Source organism: Rana temporaria, chromosome 5, assembly GCF_905171775.1.
Source record: "Rana temporaria chromosome 5, aRanTem1.1, whole genome shotgun sequence".
Taxonomy (NCBI): Eukaryota; Metazoa; Chordata; class Amphibia; order Anura; family Ranidae; genus Rana; species Rana temporaria.
The window spans coordinates 390018200-390043349 of record NC_053493.1 but is presented as its reverse complement, the minus strand read 5'-3'; the positions used below and the strand labels follow the sequence as shown (position 1 = coordinate 390043349).

At 46.7% G+C, this 25150-nt stretch overlaps 1 protein-coding gene and 1 non-coding gene across 2 annotated transcripts in view; one reads left to right on the top strand and one right to left on the bottom strand.

Annotated features, from left to right (window-relative positions):
- The window catches only part of SNTB1 (syntrophin beta 1), a 248343-nt gene that overhangs the window by 57844 nt on the left and 165349 nt on the right, over nucleotides 1-25150 (bottom strand). The window lies entirely within an intron of this gene.
- Nucleotides 21897-22003, top strand: LOC120942077. Its single transcript, XR_005749878.1, has one exon. It is a non-coding gene; the product is annotated as a U6 spliceosomal RNA (small nuclear RNA).

Genomic DNA, 25150 nt, shown 5'->3' with positions numbered 1-25150 from the left:
CCTGCCACTTGCCAAGACTTCTGCTTGGACCCAATTGCTCCTCTGCCTGCCACTTGCCAAGTCTTCTGCCTGCACCCGACTACTCCTCTGCTGCCTGCCAAGACTCCTGTCTGGACCTGGCTACTCCTCTGTCTGCCGCTTGCCAAGACCCCTGCCTGGACCTGACTACTCCTCTGCCTGCCACTTGCCAAGACTTCTGCTTGAACCTAACTGCTCCTCTGCTTGCCACTTGCCAAGACTTCTGCTTGGACCCAACTGCTCCTCTGCTTGCCACTTGCCAAGGCCTCTGCACCTGACTACTCATCCACCTGTTGCCTGCCAAGACCCCTGCCTGGACCTATCTACTCCTCTGCCTGCCACCTGTCAGGACCCCTGCCTGGTCCTAACAACTCTTCTGCCTGCCAAAACCCCCTGCCCAAACTTAAATACTTTTGGGCCCACCTCTTAAACTACAGACTCTATACCTGTTCCTGCCACACCTTGGTATTGCAATATTAAAGGGTGCAACCTGGTGACAGTTGCAGTGACGCAGATTAGGTGACACCACTAAGGTCTAAGGGCCATCTCCACCTTCAGGAGCTCCAATAAAGACCAACGATGACTTAGACTGTGCACCTTGCGTGAGCCTGTGTCACCTGCCAGGGGGCCACCATAGAACATGACACACCTGACTGATAGATATGCATAGCGAAAGAATAAGAAAATACAGCTGTTGTGCAGCACTACTGAAACGGAAGCAGAACCTGAACCCATAATCAGAAAGAATAGCGGACCTCATGCACATACATAATTATAAATTGTACACAGTAGAAGTGACATTTCTAAAACATTAATCCTTGTTTAGGTACGCCTGATTAGTGTCAGGTGTACATAAAAGGACATTGAAAGGACCATAGTGTTGTAATATTAATGTGTAGGTATGTATTGCACGATATATTTTATTGCATTACCATATTGACCAGCAACTGTCTAAGCCAGCTGAATTCGAACATATCAAAGGGACAGCTGAAGACCCTTTGATGTGTTAATCTTATGCAAGACTACCTAGGAAGTATTTATTGAGGGTAATTGAGGGGGTATTCATTCAGGGAAACATTTGGTTGACCTGGAAGAACCCCTCCCTCCAGTGTGAGACCAGTGTTTGAGACATTCAAGCTGGCATTCAGTCAGTCTTGTCACGGAGTATATTCTCTGTATGAATATGGCACAGGTCTAGTAAAAGGTGGGATTCTGAATTACTCTGTTGGATTTGTATCATCTGTGGAATTTGGACTTTGTTCTGTATTGGAAATCAAATATATGCACTCTCTGGAGAGCCTGGAGTATTGCTGCGGGACATAACTTATAGTCATCATACTAATACCTAAATATCAATTATCTGATCGGACTCCATTATACATTTATATCACTACACATAGTTTCTCTTTAAATGCTTTCATGTCAACTGATGTATTCTGGAAAGCAGAGGTCAGCTTCTTGGCAGGAGATCTGCCATTCATTAAGGATGTAATAAGGCCAACGCTGGGCCTCATTAAAAAGTGGAAAACACTTAAATCCCTTTGAAAGTCTGAACTAGCGATTTATTTTCAGCCCTTTATTAATCCGCCGTATTGCTGTTTACGACAAAGGGAAGTTATAGACAGAGTAGGGTGAGTTATGAAGCTTTAATAACCTTCTTGGAGCTTTTGTTTCCCTCATTAACGTATAAGAAAAAGTTGGAAAACTTCCTGAGTGGAATACTGAGTGGAGAGGAATTACAAAGATTACAACTTATTTTCTTAAATTCTGATTAGTGAGAAGATACAGCAAGCTCAGCCAACCGCTATAAGGCTCATTTCACATCGCATGGGAATCGCTCAGGAACCGTACCGTATTCCTGTGCAAATCACGTGATTCAGTGTGATGCGATTTGAGCCCATTCATTTCAAATAGGCTGAAATCGCACCTCACCAAAGACGAGCATGCACCTTTTTTGGAGCCGCACCAGATCTGGTGCAGACAAAAACTCACTGCGTTTGCGACCTGCAGATTAAGCACTGTTTGATAGTGTGAAACGCGTCAATTCTTTTTTTTTTTTTATATTTATATTGCTTATTTTATTTAAAAGGGCTAGACCAGGGGTCGGCAACCTTCAGCCCATGGGCTGCACCCTAAATGTCTGAATAATTCACGCGCACACAGCCCTGAGACATTTTAACCCCTTCATGCGGACCTGTATCGGGGTGATGCCTGCAGCTGTAGGCATCACCCCAGTACTGTTTTTTAGAGGCGTTCGGCTGTTATCCCAAGCAGCGGGAACGGATGTCCCCGCCTTCCGCATCTCGCCCGTGCTCTCTCTTTCCACCGGGAGGACCAAGCGACCAGCCGGAACGTCCGCTGGCTGGCCGGAGACCCAAACAAAGCCGTAATCGGCTTTAATCGTGTCTCGGAATAGTAACCCAGAAGCGATGTCATGACATCAGTTCCGGTTTACAGAAGACTTAAAGGTGGCAAATTTAGAAAAAATTACAGTATTCAAAACAGCCAAACTTGTGTTTACACAGCTGGGGGGGGGGGGGCTGTGTAATATGGGGGGGGGCTGTGTAATATGCAGAGAGGAGCTGTGTAGTATGTAGGGGGGTTGTGTGATGAGCAGGGGGAGCTATACAATATGTAAGTATGGGGGCTGTGTAATGTAAAAGGGTCCAGAGGTGCAGGGGGCTGTGTAATGTAAAGGGGTCCAGAGGTGCAGGGGCTGTGTAATGTACAGGGGTCCAGGGGTGCAGGGGCTGTGTAATGTAAAGGGTTCCAGAGGTGCAGGGGCTGTGTAATGTAAAGGGTTCCAGAGGTGCAGGGGCTGTTTAATGTAAAGGGGTCCAGAGGTGCAGGGGCTGTGCAATGTAAAGGGGTCCAGAGGTGCAGGGGCTGTGTAATGTAAAGGCGTCCAGAGGTGCAGGGGCTGTGTAATGTAAAGGGGTCCAGAGGTGCAGGGGCTGTGTAATGTAAAGTAGTCCAAAGGTGCAGGGGGCTGTGTAATGTAAAGGGGTCCAAATTACAGTATTCAAAACAGCCAAACTTGTGTTTACACAGCTGGGGGGGGGCTGTGTAATATGGGGGGGCTGTGTAGTATGTAGGGGGACTGTGTAATATGGGGGGCTGTGTAGTATGTAGGGGGGCTGTGTGATGAGCAGGGGGAGCTATACAATATGCAGGTATGGGGGCTGTGTAATGTAAAAGGGTCCAGAGGTGCGCGGGCTGTGTAATGTAAAGGGGTCCAGAGGTGCGCGGGCTGTGTAATGTAAAGGGGTCCAGAGGTGCAGGGGCTGTGTAATGTAAAGGGGTCCAGAGGTGCAGGGGGCTGTGTAATGTAAAGGGTCCAGAGGTGCAGGGGGCTGTGTAATGTAAAGGGGTCCAAAGGTGCAGGGGCTGTGTAATGTAAAGGGGTCCAGAGGTGCACGGGCTGTGTAATGTAAAGGGGTCCAAAGGTGCAGGGGGCTGTGTAATGTAAAGAGCTCCAGAGGTGCAGGGGGCTGTGTAATGTAAAGGGGTCCAGAGGTGCAGGGGCTTTACGATGATCTGCGATTTTTAGCAGTACTGCGACATTGTGACGGACAGATCGGACACTTTTGGAACCAGTGACATTTATACAGCGATCAGAGATATAAATATGCACTGATTACTGTGTAAATGTCACTGGCAGTGAAGGGGGCGATCAAGGGGTTAACTGTGTGTTCCCTGGGTGTGCTCTAACTGTATAGGGATGGGACTGACTAGGGAAGGAGACCGATTGGTGTTCCTATATACTAGGAACACACAATCGGTCTCCTCTCCTCTGACAGAAATGGGATTTGTGTGTTTACAAATCCCCCGTGCTGCTCTCATACATCGGGTGCCCCGCCGTGCAGCGGGCGCACGTGCGTGCCTCTGGCGGCTCTTAAAGGGAAACCTGTATATGTATGGGATTTCGCCCATGGTGAGCCACTGTGCCACAGTAAATCTGCGTGAGCCGGTTGGGAACCAGTTAAGTAATGAAATGGAAAATTATATAAGGAAGCATAGCCTTTATCAACATAAGTACAACTGGGACTTGGATAAATCGAAATTCTAAAAACCGCTTGTGGTCCACAAAGTACCAGTCCAACACATTAATTAGGTTTCCGCTTATTCTGTCCTCCCCCGTCTATATATTCACATATTACAGCCGAAGTTCTCTTTTATCTGTTGATAATAATAGTGTTCCTGAACACCATGGCACCATATTTGTTTGTATCCCACGTAAATACTCACATATCTAATTCTGCCTATCCAGTGCCTTGAAAACGTCCAGATAAACCAAAATTATAGGGAAATGTGTGTCTGGCTCCCTCAGGCATTCGCCTAATTTGCCCATTAGGAAATGTGATCTTGTTAATGCCGCATCCAATCAGCATTTTTGTGGCACGCGGAAGATGAGTGAGAGCGCTAGAAGGAAAACACAATGTTGGCCCCAAGAGCGGGGGAAATGTGCAATGATAGGAAGACTCTGCTTCTCCAGCACTATTGCTTCAATTTATCAACTAGAACAACTCAACTCTCATTAAACTGTATACATCGGGGAGACCAGAATTCCCAACAAACAACAAAAGATTGGGTATATACTACCGTCTCATGTCTACCTCAGCTTTTCGTAGGCTGGCCATACATTATACAATTTTCATTTGGATTTACCAAAAGCCATAGAATATGAGGTCACACCAGAACTAGCTGGCTGCGCTGTAGCCATAATTCGGCTATAGCGCGGTCGGCAAGTGGTCAAACCAGGGTTTTCAGGGAAGCCTGAGGTTCAATTAGACCAGGGGTGTCCAACTCAATTTCATTACGGGTGGCATCAGCATTATGGTTGCCCTCTAAGGACCAGTTGTATCCGTAATGCCGCGTACACACGATCTGAGGGCCAGATTCTCGTACATCCGCGTATCTTTGCGCGGGCGTAACGTATCCGATTTACGTTGCGCCTCCGCAATTTAGACGGGCAAGTGCTGTATTCTCAAAGCACTTGCTCCGTAAGTTGCGGCGGCGTAGCGTAAATCGGCCGGCGTAAGCCCGCCTAATTCAAATGTGGGACAGGGGGGCGTGTTTTATGTTAATGTTATGTGACCCGTCGTGATTGACGTTTTTCACGGACGGCGCAGTGTGCATTGCTCCTAATACGCCGCAAGGACGTATTGGTTTTGACGTGAACGTAAATTACGTCCAGCCCCATTCACGGACGAGTTACGCAAACGACGTAACATTTTCAAATTTCGTCGCGGGAACGACGGCCATACTTAACATTGGTACGCCGCACTTACACTACCATATAGCAGGGGTAACTTTACGCCGGGAAAAGCCTAACGTAAACGGCGTAACTGTACTGCGTCGGCCGGGCGCACGTTCGTGAATTTGCGTATCTAGCTGATTTATATATTTCGACGCGTAAATCAGCGTACACGCCCCTAGAGGCCAGCGTAAATATGCAGTTACGATCCGACGGCGTAAGACCTAAGGGAACTTTATACGTAACTGATTCTAAGAATCAGGCGCATAGATACGACGGCGCAACTCAGAGATACAACGGCGTATCTGGAGATACGCCGTCGTATCTCTTTTGAGAATCTGGCCCTGAATTTCCAACAACAAATGTTCGGTATGAGCTTTTGGTCGGATATTCCGACCGTGTGTAGGCTCCATCCGACATTTACGATCGGAATTTCCGATACAACAAATGTTCAATGTGAGCTTTTGGTCAGATATTCCGACCGTGTGTAGGCTCCATCCGACATTTACGATCGGAATTTCCGACAACAAATGTTTGAGAGCTGGTTCTCAATTTATTCCGACAATAAAAGTTCTTGTCGGAAATTCCGATCGCCTGTATGCAATCCCAACGCACAAAAATCCTACGCATGCTCGGAATTATTGAACTTAATTTTTCTCGGCTCGTCGTAGTGTTGTACGTCACCGTTTTCTTGACGTTTGGAATTTCCGACAACATTTGTGTGACCGTGTGTATGCAAGACAAGTTTGAGCCAACATCCGTCGGAAAAAATCCACGGTTTTGTTGTCGGAATGTCCGATCGTGTGTACGTGGCATAAGACTATATAAATGTATCCACTGTTTATCTTATTAAATAATTGCCTCTGCATTCGATTATTTCTGGTGGCAGGAGGTATTCTCCTCTATTCTTGGTGTCAGTGGCAGGAGGTATTCCCCCCTATTCTTGGTGTCAGTGGCAGGAGGTATTCTCCCTTATTCTTGGTGTCAGTGGCAGGAGGTATTCTCCATTGTTGGTGTCAGTGACAGGAGGTATTCTCCCCTATTCTTGGTGTCAGTGGCAGGAGGTATTCTCCCCTATTCTTGGTGTCAATGGCAGGAGGTATTCTCCCCTATTCTTGGTGTAAGTGGCAGGAGGTATTCTACCCTATTCTTGGTGTAAGTGGCAGGAGGTATTCTCCCCTATTCTTGGTGTCAGTGGCAGGAGGTATTCTCCCCTATTCTTGGTGTCAGTGGCAGGAGGTATTCTACCCTATTCTTGGTGTAAGTGGCAGGAGGTATTCTCCCCTATTCTTGGTGTCAGTGGCAGGAGGTATTCTCCCCTATTCTTGGTGTCAGTGGCAGGAGGTATTCTCCATTGTTGGTGTCAGTGACAGGAGGTATTCCCCCCTATTCTTGGTGTCAGTGGCAGGAGGTATTCTCCATTGTTGGTGTCAGTGACAGGAGGTATTCCCCCCTATTCTTGGTGTCAGTGGCAGGAGGTATTCTCCATTGTTGGTGTCAGTGACAGGAGGTATTCCCCCCTATTCTTGGTATCAGTGGCAGGAGGTATTCCCCCCTATTCTTGGTGTCAGTGGCAGGAGGTATTCTCCCCTATTCTTGGTGTCAGTGACAGGAGGTATTCCCCCCTATTCTTGGTGTCAGTGACAGGAGGTATTCCCCCCTATCCTTGGTGTCAGTGGCAGGAGGTATTCTCCCCTATTCTTGGTGTCAGTGGTAGGAGGTATTCTCCCTTTTCTTGGTGTCAGTGGCAGGAGGTATTCTCCATTGTTGGTGTCAGTGGCAGGAGGTATTCTCCCCTATTCTTGGTGTCAGTGACAGGAAGTATTCTCCATTTTTGGTGTCAGTGGCAGGAAGTATTCTCCATTGTTGGTGTCAGTGGCAGGAGGTATTCTCCATTGTTGGTGTCAGTGGCAGGAGGTATTCTCCCCTATTCTTGGTGTCAGTGGCAGGAGGTATTCTCCCCTATTCTTGGTGTCAGTGGCAGGAGGTATTCTGCCCTATTCTTGGTGTCAGTGGCAGGAGGTATTCTGCCCTATTCTTGGTGTCAGTGACTGGAGGTATTCTCCCCTATTCTTGGTGTCAGTGGCAGGAGGTATTCTCTTCTATTCTTGGTGTCAGTGGCAGGAGGTATTCTCCCCTATTCTTGGTGTCAGTGGCAGGAGGTATTCTCCATTGTTGGTGTCAGTGGCAGGAGATAGTCTCCCCTATTCTTGGTGTCAGTGGCAGGAGGTATTCTCCCCTATTCTTGGTGTCAGTGGCAGGAGGTATTTTCCCCTATTCTTGGTGTCAGTGGCAGGAGGTATTCTCCATTGTTGGTATCAGTGGCAGGAAGTATTCTCCATGGTTGGTGCCAGTGGCAGGAGGTATTCTCCATTGTTGGTATCAGTGGCAGGAGGTATTCTCCCCTATTCTTGGTGTCAGTGGCAAGAGGTATTCTCCATTGTTGGTGTCAATGGCATTAAAAATGCCTAAAGGGATAGATAAAGCAAGGAAAGAGCCACATCTGACCCCAGTTTGGAGACCACTGCCTTATAGTGTAAGTTCACTTTAAGCATCTGTCCTTCATACTCACTTGGCCTAGAGGAATGTCCTTATAAATCAAATTCAATAGATTCCTGGTTTACCAGGCATTTTGGACACAGAAGCCTCCAACATGTGTGCACACATCTTCTTTTCTTGTATCAGCTGCTCCTAACCACCACTAGAGGGAAGAAGTGAGACAGACGGCACATACATCGAAAACGCAAAATTCATCTCTTTTCTTGTTTTTGGCACCCTCTAGTGGTGACCAGGCACAGATGCAGAGAAGAGAACATGTAAAAAACACTGCATATAGACTGAAGGTCTTGTCTGTCTGTTTGGTTGCCATTGGATAGTTCTCTTCACTCCCTGTTTGGTAAAAGGTTGTTCTTGGCATAGGAACTGATGATAAATCTCTCTGTCAAAGCATCCAACAGGACAGATGTCCCATCTCTTTCCCAGTATATCCAAAATTAAGAAAAAAACTTTTGGCCAGACATATTCTTTAAACCAGGGGTCTCCAAACTGTTTTGCCCCATTATTGGTGTCAATTGGGAGGAGCTGTGACCCTTCATTAGGGTCAGTGGTGGGGAATTGTATCACATTGTTGGTATCAGTGGATGAAATAGTGTCCCAAGGACCAGATAAAAGAAAGCAAAGGGCCACATCTAGAATTTGGGGAGGGGTACAGCCAACCGAATGATACATGTCTCATAAATGTCGGCGCACAACAACGCACAGCAATGCAAACACGATTTTGTGAACAACATTGTGCGCTTGAAAGAGAGCACTGGCAGGCGTTCATGAGGCTTCATTAGCACAGATAAAATGGCTGCCTTGTACATATACGTAGCATGGCAAAGGCTGATAGATGGAGCAGTTTTGGATGGAGTTGGACTCCATATACAGATTCCTTCTACCCTCTTCTAAATGCTGGGGGCCACTCTGGGTGCCACCTGCTCTGGATCAGAATTCTGTGTCTTATGGCCAGTCATTGGTTGTTGTGGTGCTGGCAGCCTGCCCACCTGCACCATACAAATGCATGATGCCGTGTGGCACCATTATCGGTTTATCCATGGTGGATGTCGGGAGAGGGGCTGTGCATGACGCTATTCCAGGGACTTTGCCCTCTTCTTCAAAGGCATTTGAAGAAGAGGGCAAAGTCCCTGGAAACGCGTCATGCATACCACCAGCCGCCATCCTCGTGTGCAGCCTTGAACGCCGTCGCTAAAATATCCATACTTTGAACTGGCTGGCTCCCTGTCATCCTCGGTCTCTGTTTGCTGAGTGATGCCTACAGCCTCACACTGATCACAGCTGCTTGGTCTCAGGCGTTCCCTATCCATGCTGTTTCATGCTAACTTCAATGTAAGTGTGCTGCTTATTTCAATAAAGTGTTTTTAATTTGATACTGACCTCAGCTCCCCGCTATTCGTTTTCTTCTACATTAAAGTGGAAGTAAAGTCCAGTTTTTAACTGGTACCTACAGGTAAGCATATAATAAGGCTCTTTCCTGTAGGTACAGTGAAAATCTCATAAACTTGCGCCTTCACAGGGGATGCTGCCAGTGACGTCACCAGCGCATGTGCTCTGAAGGGACGTCATACCTGCAGAGCTCCCGCAAACATGCGTGGGAGTGATGTCATCTCGGCCCCGGCCATTCATACAGCCGGAGCCCACAAACCGGGAAGGAAGACTGGGTGAAAATGGAAGCGCCATATAGGCGTGGCAGCACTGCGCTGGAAGGCTCTGTGTGCAGGTAAGTGTCATAATGTGCTAGTATGCGCTGCATACTAGTACATTATAACGTAAACCTGCGGGAGGGCCATTTCTTTTTTTTTTTGGCGATTTACTACCGGCTATGACACTGTGTATTAACCCCTTTACAACCACCTGACACACCTGTGCAGCGGCAAAAGGTGGGCTTTAATGCCCATATTCCGCCCATATGCATTGCTAGGCGGCTGATGTTTCTGTGCTATGGGCACGCTCAATGCATGCTCCCAACACAGACATTGGGCGTTATTTGCGAAAGGCAAATCCACTTTGCACTACGAGTGCAAAGTGCACTTGAAATTGCACTGAAAGTGCACTTGGAAGTTCAGTCGCTATAAATTAGGGTTAGGGTTCGGGTTAGAGGGTTAGGGTTTCCCATTGAAGAATATGGCTAGGACTCAGGACTTGGAACAGGGACCTCCCCCAAAGGTCAGAAGGCGGGTTCCCAGAGGTCAAAGGTCACACGGTGTGGCTGACCCACCCCCACCAAAGTGTACCGCCTACCCAACTAAGTCGGGGAATGAACAAGTCTGGGAAAGAAGAAAGAAGATCTGAAATGAGGGGAAGTTCTGCTGATTTCATCATCCAATCATGTGCAGGCTAAAATGCTGTTTTTTATTGTCCTTGCATGTCCCCCTCGGATCTACAGTGACTACACTTCCAATTGCACTTTCAGTGCAATTTCAAGTGCACTTTGCACTCATAGTGCAAAGTGGATTTGCCTTTTGTAAATAACCCCCCATTGTGCTTTAAAATACAACCCTTGGTGCCTGCTAATGGCTGGTAGACTGCGGAACCGGCTCCCAATCATGTGACCACTGTGACCGCCAATCACAGTTGTCACCTGTTCGCCTGATTTTTATCGCCCCCTGGCGTTCAGAACCTTTTAAAGGGATGCCGGGCAGGTGGGAAGAAGCTAAAGAGACTCTAGTACGCCCACCCCCTGATCCACTTATCCTTGCTTGTCGGTTACCACAGACGTAAAGGGGTTGAAGCTCAACAAACGGGAAAAGCAAATATTGTCTACATGCAAGTCATGTGTATTTCTTCCAGATCTGTGCAGTAATGCAGTGCGAGACTTCCTGTAATAAAGACCGGTCACTGCTGCTTTCTCTCCTTGTGTGGGGTCACTGGTCTGGTCTCCGCCTCCTCCTGTAGTTTTCTACAGGCAGCCTGTAGTGGGTGGAGCCTGCTGGGTCCCTCCCACTGCTCTTCTCTGAATAGACTATCTGTAGCACAGTAATTATGTCACTGCTACAACTACATGGTAATACCTAGGTTTGCAAAGGCAATTGGTGCACATAAACTAACTTTATAGGGCTAGATTCAGGTAGGGGGACGTAAGTTTGTGCGGGCGTAGCGTATGTTATTTACGCTACGCCGCCGCAATTTAGAGAGGCAAGTGCTGTATTCACAAAGCACTTGCCTCCTAAGTTACAGCCTAATTCAAATGTGGAACAGGGGGGCGTGTTTTATGTTAATGACTGGTGACCCGCCGTCCGTGGACATATCCCGGTGTGCATTGCTCCAAAGTACGCCACAAGGACGTATTGGTTTCGACGTGAACGTAAATTACGTCCAGCCCCATTCACGGACGACTTACGCAAACGACGTAAACATTTCAAATTTTAACGTGGGAACGACGGCCATACTTAACATTGGCTATGCCTCATATAGCAGAAGCAACGTTACGCTGTAAAAAGCCTTACGCAAACGACGTAAAAAAACCCGCCGGGCGCACGTTTGTTTCTGAATCGGCGTATCCAGCTCATTTGCATATTCTATGCTGAAATCGACGAAAGCACCACCTAGCGGCCAGCGTAAATATGCAACTAAGATACGACGGCGTACGAGACTTACGCCTGTCGGATCTTAGCCTAATGTCGGCGTATCTTGCTTTCTGAATACAGAAATAAGATACGCCGGCGCAGCTTTGAATTACGCAGCGTATGAATAGATACACCAACGTAAATTCTTTCTGAATCTAGCCCATAGTCTTTAGGGATTTAAAAAAATATATTGTATTTAAATGACAGTTGATGTGCCCACAGTCCAGCTTTATGACAGTATATGTAGAAGGAAAGGGGCCTGTGAAAGCTGGGTTATAGCATTCTGTAGATCTAGGCAAGATAAATGAACATTTCTATATGTGCATTCATTACAAATCTCTCAACAGAAACATTAAATTGTTAGAAAAGTAAACTTTGCGGTTACAGAGAAATCCCGCAGGCTTTTATGATTTATGTCTTCTTTTTGTTTACCGACCTAAAGTAAGTTTTTTCGGAAATGCAGACTGCTGACCAAGTCCTTATGAATAATTATTCTCTGTACAAGTGGCTCTCACTGTGTAGAAAAATACAACTCTATATAAAAACATCCCCCCTCCCCGGATGTTATTAGGATCAGTCACCATTCCTCAAAAAGAAAATCCTATCTACATTTCCTAATAGAACGAAGAATGGCGGGGAGGGGCGAGGCTGGAGTTATTTACATCATAACTGATAACCCTTGTCTGCAGGTCATGTGATGTTCCTTGTCTCCCTCCTCTCCGGATCTGACTCAGGTCTCAGTTCACCCTGAAGCGGTGCAGGATTCGCAGCAATTCCTGTGCGTTTCCCACATTGCATCACAATCGCGCTCTGATCATGCGAACCGCTGCAGGTGTCAATGTTAACTTAACACCCCCCCTAAAAACATGTCACAAAATGCAATGCGATTGGTCATACAAAATGAATGGGCTCAAATTGCACTGCATTGAATTGCATGTGATTTGAACAGGAATGCGGTGCAATTCCTCTCTGAATCGCACGCGGTTTCCTGCGCCGCATCAGTGTGATCACTCAATGAGGACAACATGGATAAATATTTAAAGCGGAGGTTCACCCTTTAAAACATTTTTTGACATCACACAAAGTCGCGCCATCCTACCGACACAATGCCGTTTTTTTTTTGTCAGCACGTACCTCTTAATCCCGATTTTCACCTCACGGCGATCCCGCGGGAGTGGGCGTTCCCAAGCACTGCCTGTGATTGACAGGCTTCTGAACGGCGCATACTGCGCGTCACAGGTTGCCGGAAAAACCCGAACGTCGGTGCGGCTCTATACGGCGCCTGCGCACCGACGGTCGGATTCTGTCGGCAACCTGTGACGCGCAGTATGCGCCGTTCGGAAGCCTGTCAATCACAGGCAGTGCTTGGGAACGCCCACTCCCGCGGGATCGCCGTGAGGTGAAAATCGGGATTAAGAGGTATGTGCTGACAAAAAAAAAAAAAACACCGGCATTGTGTCGGTAGGATGGCGCGACTTTGTGTGATGTCAAAAAAATGTTTTAAAGGGTGAACCTCCGCTTTAAGAAAGTAAGATTCCTCCATCTGGTATACAGTCAGCATGCCCATGTACCTGGAAGGGTGCTGTATAAAGTTAATGTTGCCATGTACCTGGAAGGGTGCTATATAGTCAGTATAGATATGTACCTGGAAGGGTGCCTTATTACAATCAGTATGGCCATGAACCTGGAAAGTTGCCCTATACAGTCATTATAGCCATGAATCTGGAAGGGTGCTGTATATGGTTATTGATAAGCGCCTGGAAGTAATGCTGTGTACAGTGAGTTTGTAAGTAGTGAGTAAGTACCTAGAAGGGTGCTGTATATAGTCAGTATATTTAGGTACCCGGAAGGGTCCCCTATCAAGTCAGTATGGATACATACCTGGAAGGGTCCCCTATCAAGTCAGTATTGGCTATGTACCTGGAAGGGCGCTGTATACAATCAGTATGGGCATGAACCTGGAAGGGTGCCCTATACAGTCAGTATAGCGATGAACCTGGAAGAGTACTGTATACAGTCAGTTTTGGCTATGCACCTGGAAAGGTGCTGTATACAATCAGTATGGCCAGGAACCTGGAAGGATGCACTATACAGTCAGTATAGCCATGAACCTGGAAGGGTGCTGTATACAGTCAATATACACATGAACCTAGAAAAGTGCCCTATACAGTCAGTATAGCCATAAACCTGGAAAGGTGCAGTATACAATCAGTATCGCCACGAACCTGGAAAGTTGCCCTATATAGTCGTTATAGCAATGAACCTGGAAGGGTGCTGTATATGGTTATGGATAAGCACCTAGAAGCAGTGCCATGTACAGTCAGTTTGGATAAGTACCTAGAAGGATGCTGTATATAGTCAGTATATTTATGTACCCAGAAGGGTCCCCTATCAAGTCAGTATGGATATGTACCTGGAAGGGTGCTGTATACAATCAGTATGGGCATGAACCTAGAAGATTGCCCTATACAGTCATGATGTTATATAGGATGTTGGCAGGACAAGCACACCTTTCAATTTTCAATTTTTTCATATTTCCCTATACAGTCAGTATAGCCATAAATCTGGAAGTATGCTGTATACAGTTAATATACACATGAACCTGGAAGGGTGCCCTATACAGTCAGTATAGCGATGAACCTGGTAGGGTTCTGTATAGGCTATGCACCTGGAAGGGTGCTGTATACAATCGGTATGGCCATGAACCTGGAAGGGTGCCCTATACAGTCAGTATAGCCATGAACCTGGAAGGGTGCTGTGTACAGTCAGTGGGCCAGATTCTTGTATATTCCACGGCGGCGTAGCGTAAGCCATTTACACTACGCCGCCGCAAATTACTGGAGCAAGTGCCGTATTCTCCAAGCACTTGCTCCGTAATTTGCGGCGGCATAGTGTAAATGGCCCGGCGTAAGGCCGCGTAATTCAAAGGGGGCGGCTTGTATTTAAATTAAGCGCGCCCCTGCGCCGATCGAACTGCGCATGCGCCGGGCGGAAAAAATTGCCCAGTGCGCATGCTCCAGCTCACGACTGAAAACGTCAATGACGCCGACGTGAGCGTCATTGACGTAAAGTCGTATTCGCGGACGACTTAGGAAAAAGACGTAAACGACGGAAAAAGACGACGCTGACCCGACGCCATACTTAACATGGCATACGACGGACCTTTGTAAACTTGCCCCTCATATAGCAGGGGCAAGTTTACGCTTACGGAAACATCGTAAAATCACTGCGTCGTCCGCGCGTACGTTCGGGAATCTCGCGTAACTAGCTAATTTGCATAGACGACGGGGAAAAAGACGATGCGACACCTAGCGGCGGGAAAAAAAATTGCATTTAAGATCTGACAGCGTAAGAGCCTTACGCCTGTCAGATCTAATGGGTATCTATGCGTAACTGATTCTAAGAAACAGTCGCATAGATATGCCGGGCCAGATTAGGACTTACGACGGCGCAAATGGCATTGCGCCGTCGTAAGCCTTGTAAGAATCTGGCCCAGTATATATATGTACCTTGAAGGGTACCCTATAAAGTCATAATGGATATAGACCTCCGAGTCTCGATCTCCGGCTGTCATTGGCTGGCCCATTATCACTCCCGCGCACATGCAGGAGTCGTGTCACATTCAGCATTTGTGCAGTGAGATTCAGTGGGGATTTCATGTAATTTTTTTGTAAAAAAAAGGGGGACCTGAGAAGAGGAGGATCGGGACTGTACTGTGCAAAATCATTACACAGAGCAGGCAAGTATATTACAAAAAAAAAAATCCTTTACAATCACTTTAACCCTCTGAGCCCCACACTAGTGTGCCACAACCATATGCAGTGCACGCGGTTGTGGGAACTGTTCGGCAGGCGCTGAGCCTGCTAAAAGCAGCAGGGGGCAGAGTTCCTGCTGCGGCTTGTGCACACCCCCAGCAAAATGGGGAGGGGAATAGGGGGCTCAACCTCAGGATTTTACTGCCTCCCCCCAACCGCTGGTGTATATGTGCCCTAAAACAGCTCCTTTATTTGTACATCATCTGCTATTTTAGCCGTCTGTCTGGAGTTCAGCGTTATTCAGCTGGATGGGCCCCAATGAAAGAAGCCCAAGTGACAAACTCGGAGTTAAATCTTTGTGTAGGTGTTGTGCCTGGAGCATGACTTCATTCAAAGTTTCCTAAACTACAGAACCTCCTTCCTGTTGTTGTCTCATCTGCGGGATGTTTGTTAGGGGAAGTCCAGTGGGGGCCCAAATAATATTCCGTACTATGACATCACTGTGATCTTTCCCATCCTGTTCATCTTCATTGATCTGGAATAAAAGAATGTCCTGTACAAAGGCAACAAAACATGGCACAAGAAACAAAGTGCTTCTATCTGGACGTCCGGGGGCTCCAAACTTTTTCACTATGAAGCCACAAGGCGATCTTATTATGTGATCAGACCCTGCAGCAACCCTGATTGAATTGGCTATGGCCATTGTTATTATATGTTTAAACTATGCGTGTTTACCTGTGCTGGGGAAGGCTGCACTGTATAGTGTTGACATCGATGCCGACCTGTATCTGACGTCCAGCGTCATGTCACAGGCCGGCCGATCACATGACTAGACACCTCCTACCAATCTACATTGGTGGTCAGTGGGAAAAAATACCCTTACATTGGTGGTCAGTGGGAAAAAATACCCTTACATTGGTGGTCAGTGGGAAAAATTACTAGGGTTGTCCCGATACCGATACCAGTATCGGTATCGGGACCGATACAGAGTATTTGCGGGAGTACTTGTACTCTCGCAAAAATTCCCCCAATGCCTAAATAGAATACATGTTGGGGGACATGGCTGCATATGTTGGGGGACATGGCTGCATATGTTGGGGGACATGGCTGCAATATGTTGGGGGACATGGCTGCAATATGTTGGGGGACATGGCTGCAATATGTTGGGGGACATGGCTGCAATAAGTTGGGGGACATGGCTGCATATGTTGGGGGACATGGCTGCATATGTTGGGGGACATGGCTGCATATGTTGGGGGACATGGCTGCATATGTTGGGGGACATGGCTGCAATATGTTTGGGGACATGGCTGCAATATGTTTGGGGACATGGCTGCAATATGTTTGGGGGACATGGCTGCAATGTGTTTGGGGACATGGCTGCAATATGTTTGGGGACATGGCTGCATATGTGGGGGGACATGGCTGCATATGTGGGGGGACATGGCTGCATATGTGGGGGGACATGGCTGCATATGTGGGGGGACATGGCTGCATATGTGTGGGGGACATGGCTGCATATGTGTGGGGGACATGGCTGCATATGTGTGGGGGACATGGCTGCATATGTGGGGGGACATTTAAAAAAAAAGTATCGGTATTCGGTATCGGCGAGTACATAAAAAAAAGTATCGGTACTTGTACTCAGTCCTAAAAAAGTGGTATCGGGACAACCCTAAAAATTACCCTTACATTGGTGGTCAGTGGGAAAAATGACCCTTACATTGGTGGCCAGTGGGAAGAATGGTCCTTACATTGGTAGTCAATGGGAAGAATGGTCCTTACATTGGTGGTCAGTGGGAAAAATGACCCTTACATTGGTGGCCAGCGGGAAGAACGGTCCTTACATTGGTAGTCAATGAGAAGAATGCTCCTTACATTGGTGGTCAGTGGGAAAAATTACCCTTACATTGGTGGTCAGTGGGAAGAATGTTCCTTACATTGGTGGTCAGTGGGAAGACTGCCTCCTTACATTGGTGGTCAGTGGGAAGAATGGTCCTTACATTGGTAGTCAATGAGAAGAATGCTCCTTACATTGGTGGTCAATGGGAAGAATGCTCCTTACATTGGTGATCAGTGGGAAGAATGTTCCTTACATTGGTGGTCAGTGGGAAGAATGCTCCTTACATTGGTGATCAGTGAGAAGAATGCTCCTTACATTGGTGGTCAGTGGGAAGAATGCCTCCTTACATCGGTGGTCAGTAGAGAGAATGTCCCTTACAAATAGCTAAAAAGATCAATGGTGTCAACGGTATCTAGGAGGCAGAAATTGCTCAATGCTCAAGGAACCCCTGGTAACCTCTTGAGGAACCCTGGTTGAAAGGTTGTAGTAGAGACGTTTGATGTTTAAAGTCAGGGGATACGCTATAAGCTTGGTTGGCATCTGAAGATATCCACGCCCACTGCAGACTGCTGGGCTCTAAGGATATTTAAATATATTCCACAATAGCCAAAAAGGACATCCATTCACTATGTATGCACCAATTGCCTCTGCAAATCCAGACATTACTTTGTAAATGTAGCAATGACATCATCATAGCTTGAGCAGAGTTGTGGGAGGGGCCCAGCAGGCTCCACCCACAAGATGCTGCCTGCAGAAAACTATAGGAGGGGGCGGAGGCCAGACCAGTCCCCCATGTATAAGGATAGAGAGCAGCAGTGAGCGGTCTTTATTCGTTGGGCTGGCGCTCTAAAATACAGGAGATTATACAAATCTGTCTGGAAATTCAAGGTATTATCCCCGACAGGCTTGGAGGGAAGAAAATGGTGGAAGGATTGGCTTTTGTAAGAGGAAAAGCAGAACACACCCATGAGTGGACCAAATTCCCAGTATTTATCAAACAAGGAAGACGTGTTCAGAATGGCGCACCAGGCCTGGAATGTCATAAACACGCAATACAAGATGTAACCACCAACACACACATCACCCGTCACTTCCCTCACCACAACACAACTTACCCTTCCATGACGGGACAAGGAGTCAAGGTGAACTCCGGCCCTCCCCTCAGGCCCCATACACACGACAGAGTTTCTCGGCAGAATTCACCGAGAAACTCGGTCAAAACCCGGATTCTGCCGAGAAACTCTGTCGTCTGTACAGTTTTGGCTCGATGGAGCCGCCGAGGAGCTCGACGAGAAAATAGAGAACATGTTCTCTATTTTCTCGTTGTTCTATGGGAGAAGGCGGCCCGCCGAGCTCCTCGGCGGCTTCATCCCAGAACTCGACGAGGAACTCGACGTGCTTGGCACGTCGAGTTCCTCGGCCGTGTGTACGGGGCCTTAGTCTTGCACAGTTGTACACGCTCTTACCCTGGACTGAAACTGCGAACTGATTTCACTGCACACTGTGAGCTGCTCACCACGTGCATTAGAAGTTGCAGCAAGTCATATAGAGCAGACTTCAGGGGTCTCTGATATGATGGGGGGCTTCTGATGTGACGGGGGGGCTTCTGATGTGACGGAGGAACCTCTGATGTGACTGAGGAACCTCTGATGTGACGGAGGAACCTTTGATATGAAAAGGGGCTTCTTATGTGAAATTAATTTCATCAAGGTGGTTGTGCATCACCCCAGACTCAGGTTTCCCATTGAGAAGTAACATTTACATTTTGTTATACTGAGGCACCTTGAGCAGGGGGGACTGACAACTTATGGGGCCCCCGGGAAATATGAGATTATGGGGCCCCCAGGCAATAGGAGATTATGGGCCCCCGGGCAATAGGAGATTATGGGGCCAATCAATCAGGCAATAGATTTTGGGGCCAAACAGTACACACACACACACAGTATACACACACAGTATACACACAGTATACACATACAGTATACACACACACACACACACACACAGTATACACACACAGTATACACACACATACAGTATACATACACACATACAGTATACACACACATATAGTATACACACACACATACACAGTATACATACACAGTATACACACAGACATACAGTATACACACAGACATACAGTATACACACACACATACACAGTATACATACACAGTGTATACACACACATACAGTATACATACACAGTATACACACACACACAGTATACATACAGTATACATACACACACACATACAGTATACACACACACAGTATACATACACATACAGTATACATACAGTATACATACACACACACACATACAGTATACATACAGTATACATACACACACACACATACAGTATACATACACAGTATACATACACACACACATACAGTATACATACACAGTATACATACACACACACATACAGTATACATACACAGTATACACACACACACATACTGTATACATACACAGTATACACACACACATACAGTATCCATACACATAAAGTATACATATACACACACACATACAGTATACATACACAGTATACACACACTATACATACACACAAATACAGTATACATACACACACACACACAGTATACACACACACATACAGTATACACACACACACATACAATATACATACACACACATACAATATACATACACACACACATACAGTATACATACACACACACAGGCTTGGATTTATTTCCTTTGCCGCCCCAAGGCCAGGTCCTTCAATGCCCCCCTCCCCACCATCCCATGTGGGGGGGGGGGGGGCGACGCACGGGGGATAAGCGACTGGTGTTAGTGCTTCAATCATTCCGGCAATATGGTTGTTATGATGTCAGGATGATTGAAATGCATTATTTCTATCATTACATTGTAATATAAAATTTAATAGAGCCCTGAGTATGTCACCTGCCACCGTCACTTGTCACCAGATGGGAATGTCACTTGCCACACTGCCTGCCACCAGATGGGAATGTCACTTGCCACACTCCCTGCCACCAGATGGGGATGTCACTTGCCACACTGCCTGCCACCAGATGGGAATGTCACTTGCCACACTCCCTGCCACCAGATGGGGATGTCACTTGCCACACTGCCTGCTAGCAGAATGGGGTTTGCCACAGTTACCTGGCTGCCACCCAAAAAGTACCAGTTTGTCACTTGCAGCCAGGTACAACACTGTCAGCCTCTCCTCTCCCGCGCTGGGAAACTATCTGTAGGTGAATTGTGAAACAGAGGCACATGAGACTCAAGTGAGAGATGAGAGTGAGGGCAGGCGGTGAGAGATGACGTCATTCGCTCTCTTCTGTGTCGCGCAGCCTTCACGCCCCTGTAAGCGCGGAAGTTGGAACAGCAGTGCGGGCAATGAGAGAAGATTTAATCTCTCTTCACTGCCGCATTGGCCCGCACCACTGAAAAATTACTTGTCTCCTCCACCGCCCCTGCACACAGTGCCACCCCGAGGCCTGGCCTTGTGGGAAATCCGGCCCTGCACATACAGTATACATACACAGTATACACACACACACACACACTATACATACATACACACATACATTATACATACACAGTATACATACACACACACAGTATACATACACACACACACACACATACAGTATACACACACAGTATACACACACACATACAGTATACATACACACATACAGTATACACACACAGTATACATACACACACACACACACACACACACACACAGTATACATACACACACACATACAGTATACACACACACACAGTATACATACACACACACATACAGTATACATACACACACACACAGTATACATACACACACACATACAGTATACATACACACACACATACAGTATACATACACAGTATACATACACACACATACAGTATACATACACAGTATACACACATACATACACAGTACACACACACACATACAGTATACATACACACACACACAGTATACACACAAACACATACAGTATACATATACATAAACAGTTTACACACACATACACAGTATACATACACACACACTCACTGAAAAGGTACTAGAGAGGCGGGGCATCTATAATCTTGTTTTTTTTAAACACAGATTTTTACATACTGTCCCTGGTTTTACTGACCCTGATGGGGCCCCCTAGGGGCATGGGGCCCTCAGGCAGTGCCCGAATGGTCAGTCTGCCCCTGACCTCGAGATTCTGTTGACTTTTCAAGGGTGCTGCATGGGATTTTTTTTTTGAAAAATCCTGCTCTAAATTGCTACAGAAATACCGCTGCAGAATAAGTTTTGAGATATAGATCTATAGATATACAGTATATCTCTCTATATAAAACTGAGTGCAGGGCACAGCGACGCTTCTATATTCATGAACACCTAAAGAGCCCAGCTCACTTGTCCTCCAATTATCGGTGTACTGCACCAGCACATAGAACATCTCCTTCATTATCACATTAAATAAAAGCACTTTTCAGATGAGCTAAGCAGAACAGCGAAACCCCAATTCAAAGGAAGCGACTAATTACCCTTCCCGGGAGGCTGTGGTGTATTTGATGTGTTCGGGGCTCGCTGTGAAGTGGCGACATTCAATGAAAGCCGCATACGGAGTCCCCTCTTTAATCACATACATTGCAGGGAAATGACAAACTCCAGTAGGTGGCAGAGAAAGACCTCCGTCCGTCTAAGTTACTCATCATCGTTTAAAGTGGACCTGTCATTTACAAATAGGCACACAGATAAATAGGAAAAATTCCTAATGAGCCGGGCCCACTGATCCCTTCTGTATTGAATTGTATCGTAACTGTACTGTCTGTCCTCATGTTGTAAAATGCTGCGCAAACTGTTGGTGCTATATAAAGAACATAATGAGTCCTCGCTTCGGCAGGACATATACTAAAATTGGAACGATACAGAGAAGATTAGCATGGCCCCTGCGCAAGGATGACACGCAAATTCGTGAAGCGTCCCATATTTTTGGGAAATGGCCTTTTACACTCATCAGAGACAGACACTCCATTACTAGCCACTCACTGCTTTCAAAATGACCTGATCAAAGACTACCAAACTCTCAAATTGGACATTCCCTGTCAGGGACTCCCCCTATGGTCCTACTTTCAAATTCGTAGCTACGTTACTAGTGCCCGACGTAGAGGACATTTCATTAGACAACTGACAGAGTTGGAGTCGGTGTGCATGGAGGGGAAACCGATTCAAAAGGCCACATCGATGTCGTACGCCTGGATCCAGAATTCAAGCCAGAACACGGCAGATAGATTCAGAGAAAATTGGTCAAGGGACCTGACTGTGTCCCTTACAGAGAAGCAATGGCAGAGAGACTGCCTACAAACTGCTCACACAATGGTATGCAACTCCAGCCAAATTGCATAAATGGTACCCTCACTCTTCTGACTTGTGCTGGCGCTGTCACGCGGATGTGGGCACTCTTCTCCACATTTGGTGGCAATGCCCGTTGATTGCCCAGTATTGGTCGGAGGTTAAAGCGGGGGTTCACCCTAAAATTAACTTTTTCGCTAACCTATCTCTAGCCTTAATAAAGGCTTGTAGCGTTGTCATTTTTTTTTTAAGGTGTACCTGTCTTCAGCCGCACTTCCGGGTCTTCTTCCTTGCGGGGAGTGGGCGTGTTGTCCTTTTCCCCGACGGGGAGCTCTGTGCAATGTCTCCTGGGAGTGAGTGTAGATCCTCCCAGGAGATGATTGACGTGCAGGTCAAGCGCGTCATCGCCTTCCGAAAATATCCGACGGGGACTCGGCTCTTTATGGCGCTATACGGCGCCTGCCATGTAGAGCTGACTGCGCAGGCGCCGTAAAGTGCCGAGTCCCCCTCGGATATTTTCGGAAGGCGATGACGCGCTTTACCCGAACGTCAATCACCTAAGGAACGCCTAGGAGCTAGAACCATAAGACCGTAAGTACAGCGGCACAAAAAAAAAATACAGCATACTGTAGATGTCAGCAGTATGCTGGATGTAACGTTCTATTCTTCTTTTAGGGTGAACCCCCGTTATAAGAGACTTGTGAAGGCTATAACAGATACTAGCTTAACGCTTGACGCCGCATGCTGTCTTTTACATGTCAATAACTTCTCACTCAAACGATACAAACGCTCCATTTCTAGACATTTACTGAACGCAGCCAAATCCCTTATTCCGCTGTATTGGAAGTCAACGAAAGTTCCTACTGTGAGGACCTGGCTCCTCAAAGTAAAGGAGATTTGTGACATGGAGAAGACAGCGGCACAAGCAAATGATGCTGTGTAACAGTATCATGAGATTTGGTCTCCGGGGTTTGCTTTTAAATACTGGGGTGGAATTCAGTAAGCAATTGCGTCTGCGTATCCATAGTTACGCAGCGCAATTGCTTAGTTGCGCCGGCGTAATGACTTTTCTGTATTCAGAAAGCTCGTTACGCCGACTGCAGCCTAAGATATGACTGGCATAAGGCTCTTATGCCGTCGTATCGTAGGCTGCATTCTTACGATGGCCGCTAGGTGCCGTTCCCGTAGTGGTCAGCGTAGAGTATGCAAATTGCATTCGTCGGGTTCCGCGTAAGGCTGCTCCTGCTATTAGCAGGCGCAGCCAATGCTAAGTATACCCGTCGTTCCCACGTCGCAATGTTTGAAAATTACGTTGTTTGCGTAAATGAATCGTGAATGGCGCTGGACGCCATTTACGTTCACGATAAAGCAAATGACATCCTTGCGACGTCATTTGCCGCAATGCACGTCGGGAAAGTTTCCCGACGGAGCATGCGCACTACGTTCGGCGCGGGAACGCGCCTAATTTAAATGATCCACGCCCCCTACGGGATCATTTAAATTACGCGCGCTTACGCCGGCCATTTTTACGGAGCGCCCCCGCAAATTACGGAGCTACTGCTTCGTGAATGAAGCGTAGCGCACGTGATTTACGCAGGCGTAGCGTAAAAACGGTACGCTGCGCCTCCAAAAGAGGGTGCAAATCTACCTGAATCTAGGCCACTCTCAGGAATTCTAAAAACGTACATCCTCTGCGATACTCACACCTAATTAATGGCTTTGACTGCGCGCACTGTTGGAGCTAGGCTGCGACCTCATATACGATCAGTGTCAATCACTATCCCTTTCCACTCTACACTTTTTTCTCTCCTTCTTCTCTTTCCCCCCTCTACCTTAATTTCCTATAACTACCAATCTACTCAGGAATCTTGACAGTTAATGTGCCTCCATACGCTATGTAAAGTAAGACTGTTCATGCTCTAAGATAAGAAATGTATACGTTTCATTTGTTCATGGATTTTGTCCACCTTATTTTTACTACTGTATACGTGTGTTATTTCTATATCCACTTATCTTCTGTTGTAAACAGTTTTTTACTTCATTTCAATAAAAACCCTTTGAATAAAGAACATAATAAAGTCAAACTATCAAAATCTTAAAGTGGACCTTCAGTCCCAGTTACTTCTTTATTTCATCATATTTTACTATTTCTTTTGAATGGCACCCCAGTGCACTAAGGAAATGCACACGTGTCATTTATTTTTGTTTTGAAGGGAACCCACCAGTAGCAGCTGGTAAAGTTTTAGGATGGGGGGGGGGGGCGCCAGACCCCGCCCTTCCTTTTTTGACCCCTCCCAATTCTCAAAAGCCCAACCCTTTATATAATCCAACCAATCTGGCCACTGGTATCACTCACATCTGAAGCCCCCCCCAGGATACCCACATCATGCATCCCAGGAGGCTTTGGGGCTATGTATAAAATGCTGCTCATGTGCAGTGGAGCGTCATCAGGATCTGGTTGTTAGGACCTGGAAGAGAAAGCTAGCTCCCGATGCTGGCGGCACAAGACCTGGCCTGTGTTGGTTTTTAGTAAATTACTAGACAATTCTGCAGTTGCAGGATGGGTGACTATGTTGGCCTGGACATAAATTATGCAATTTTCTTTCCTGCAACCACAAAATTGCTAGATTCCCCCATAAACACAATCGGTGTCGATAGTGGAATCCCTCCTACTGCACTATTTTGACAGCTGGAGGTTGCCCTGCTGCAAGAACACAATGATCACTGCTGGTGGCTATAGCAGTGATCACATGATCTCACAGTGATCTCCATTTGTCCTGTTTACCATT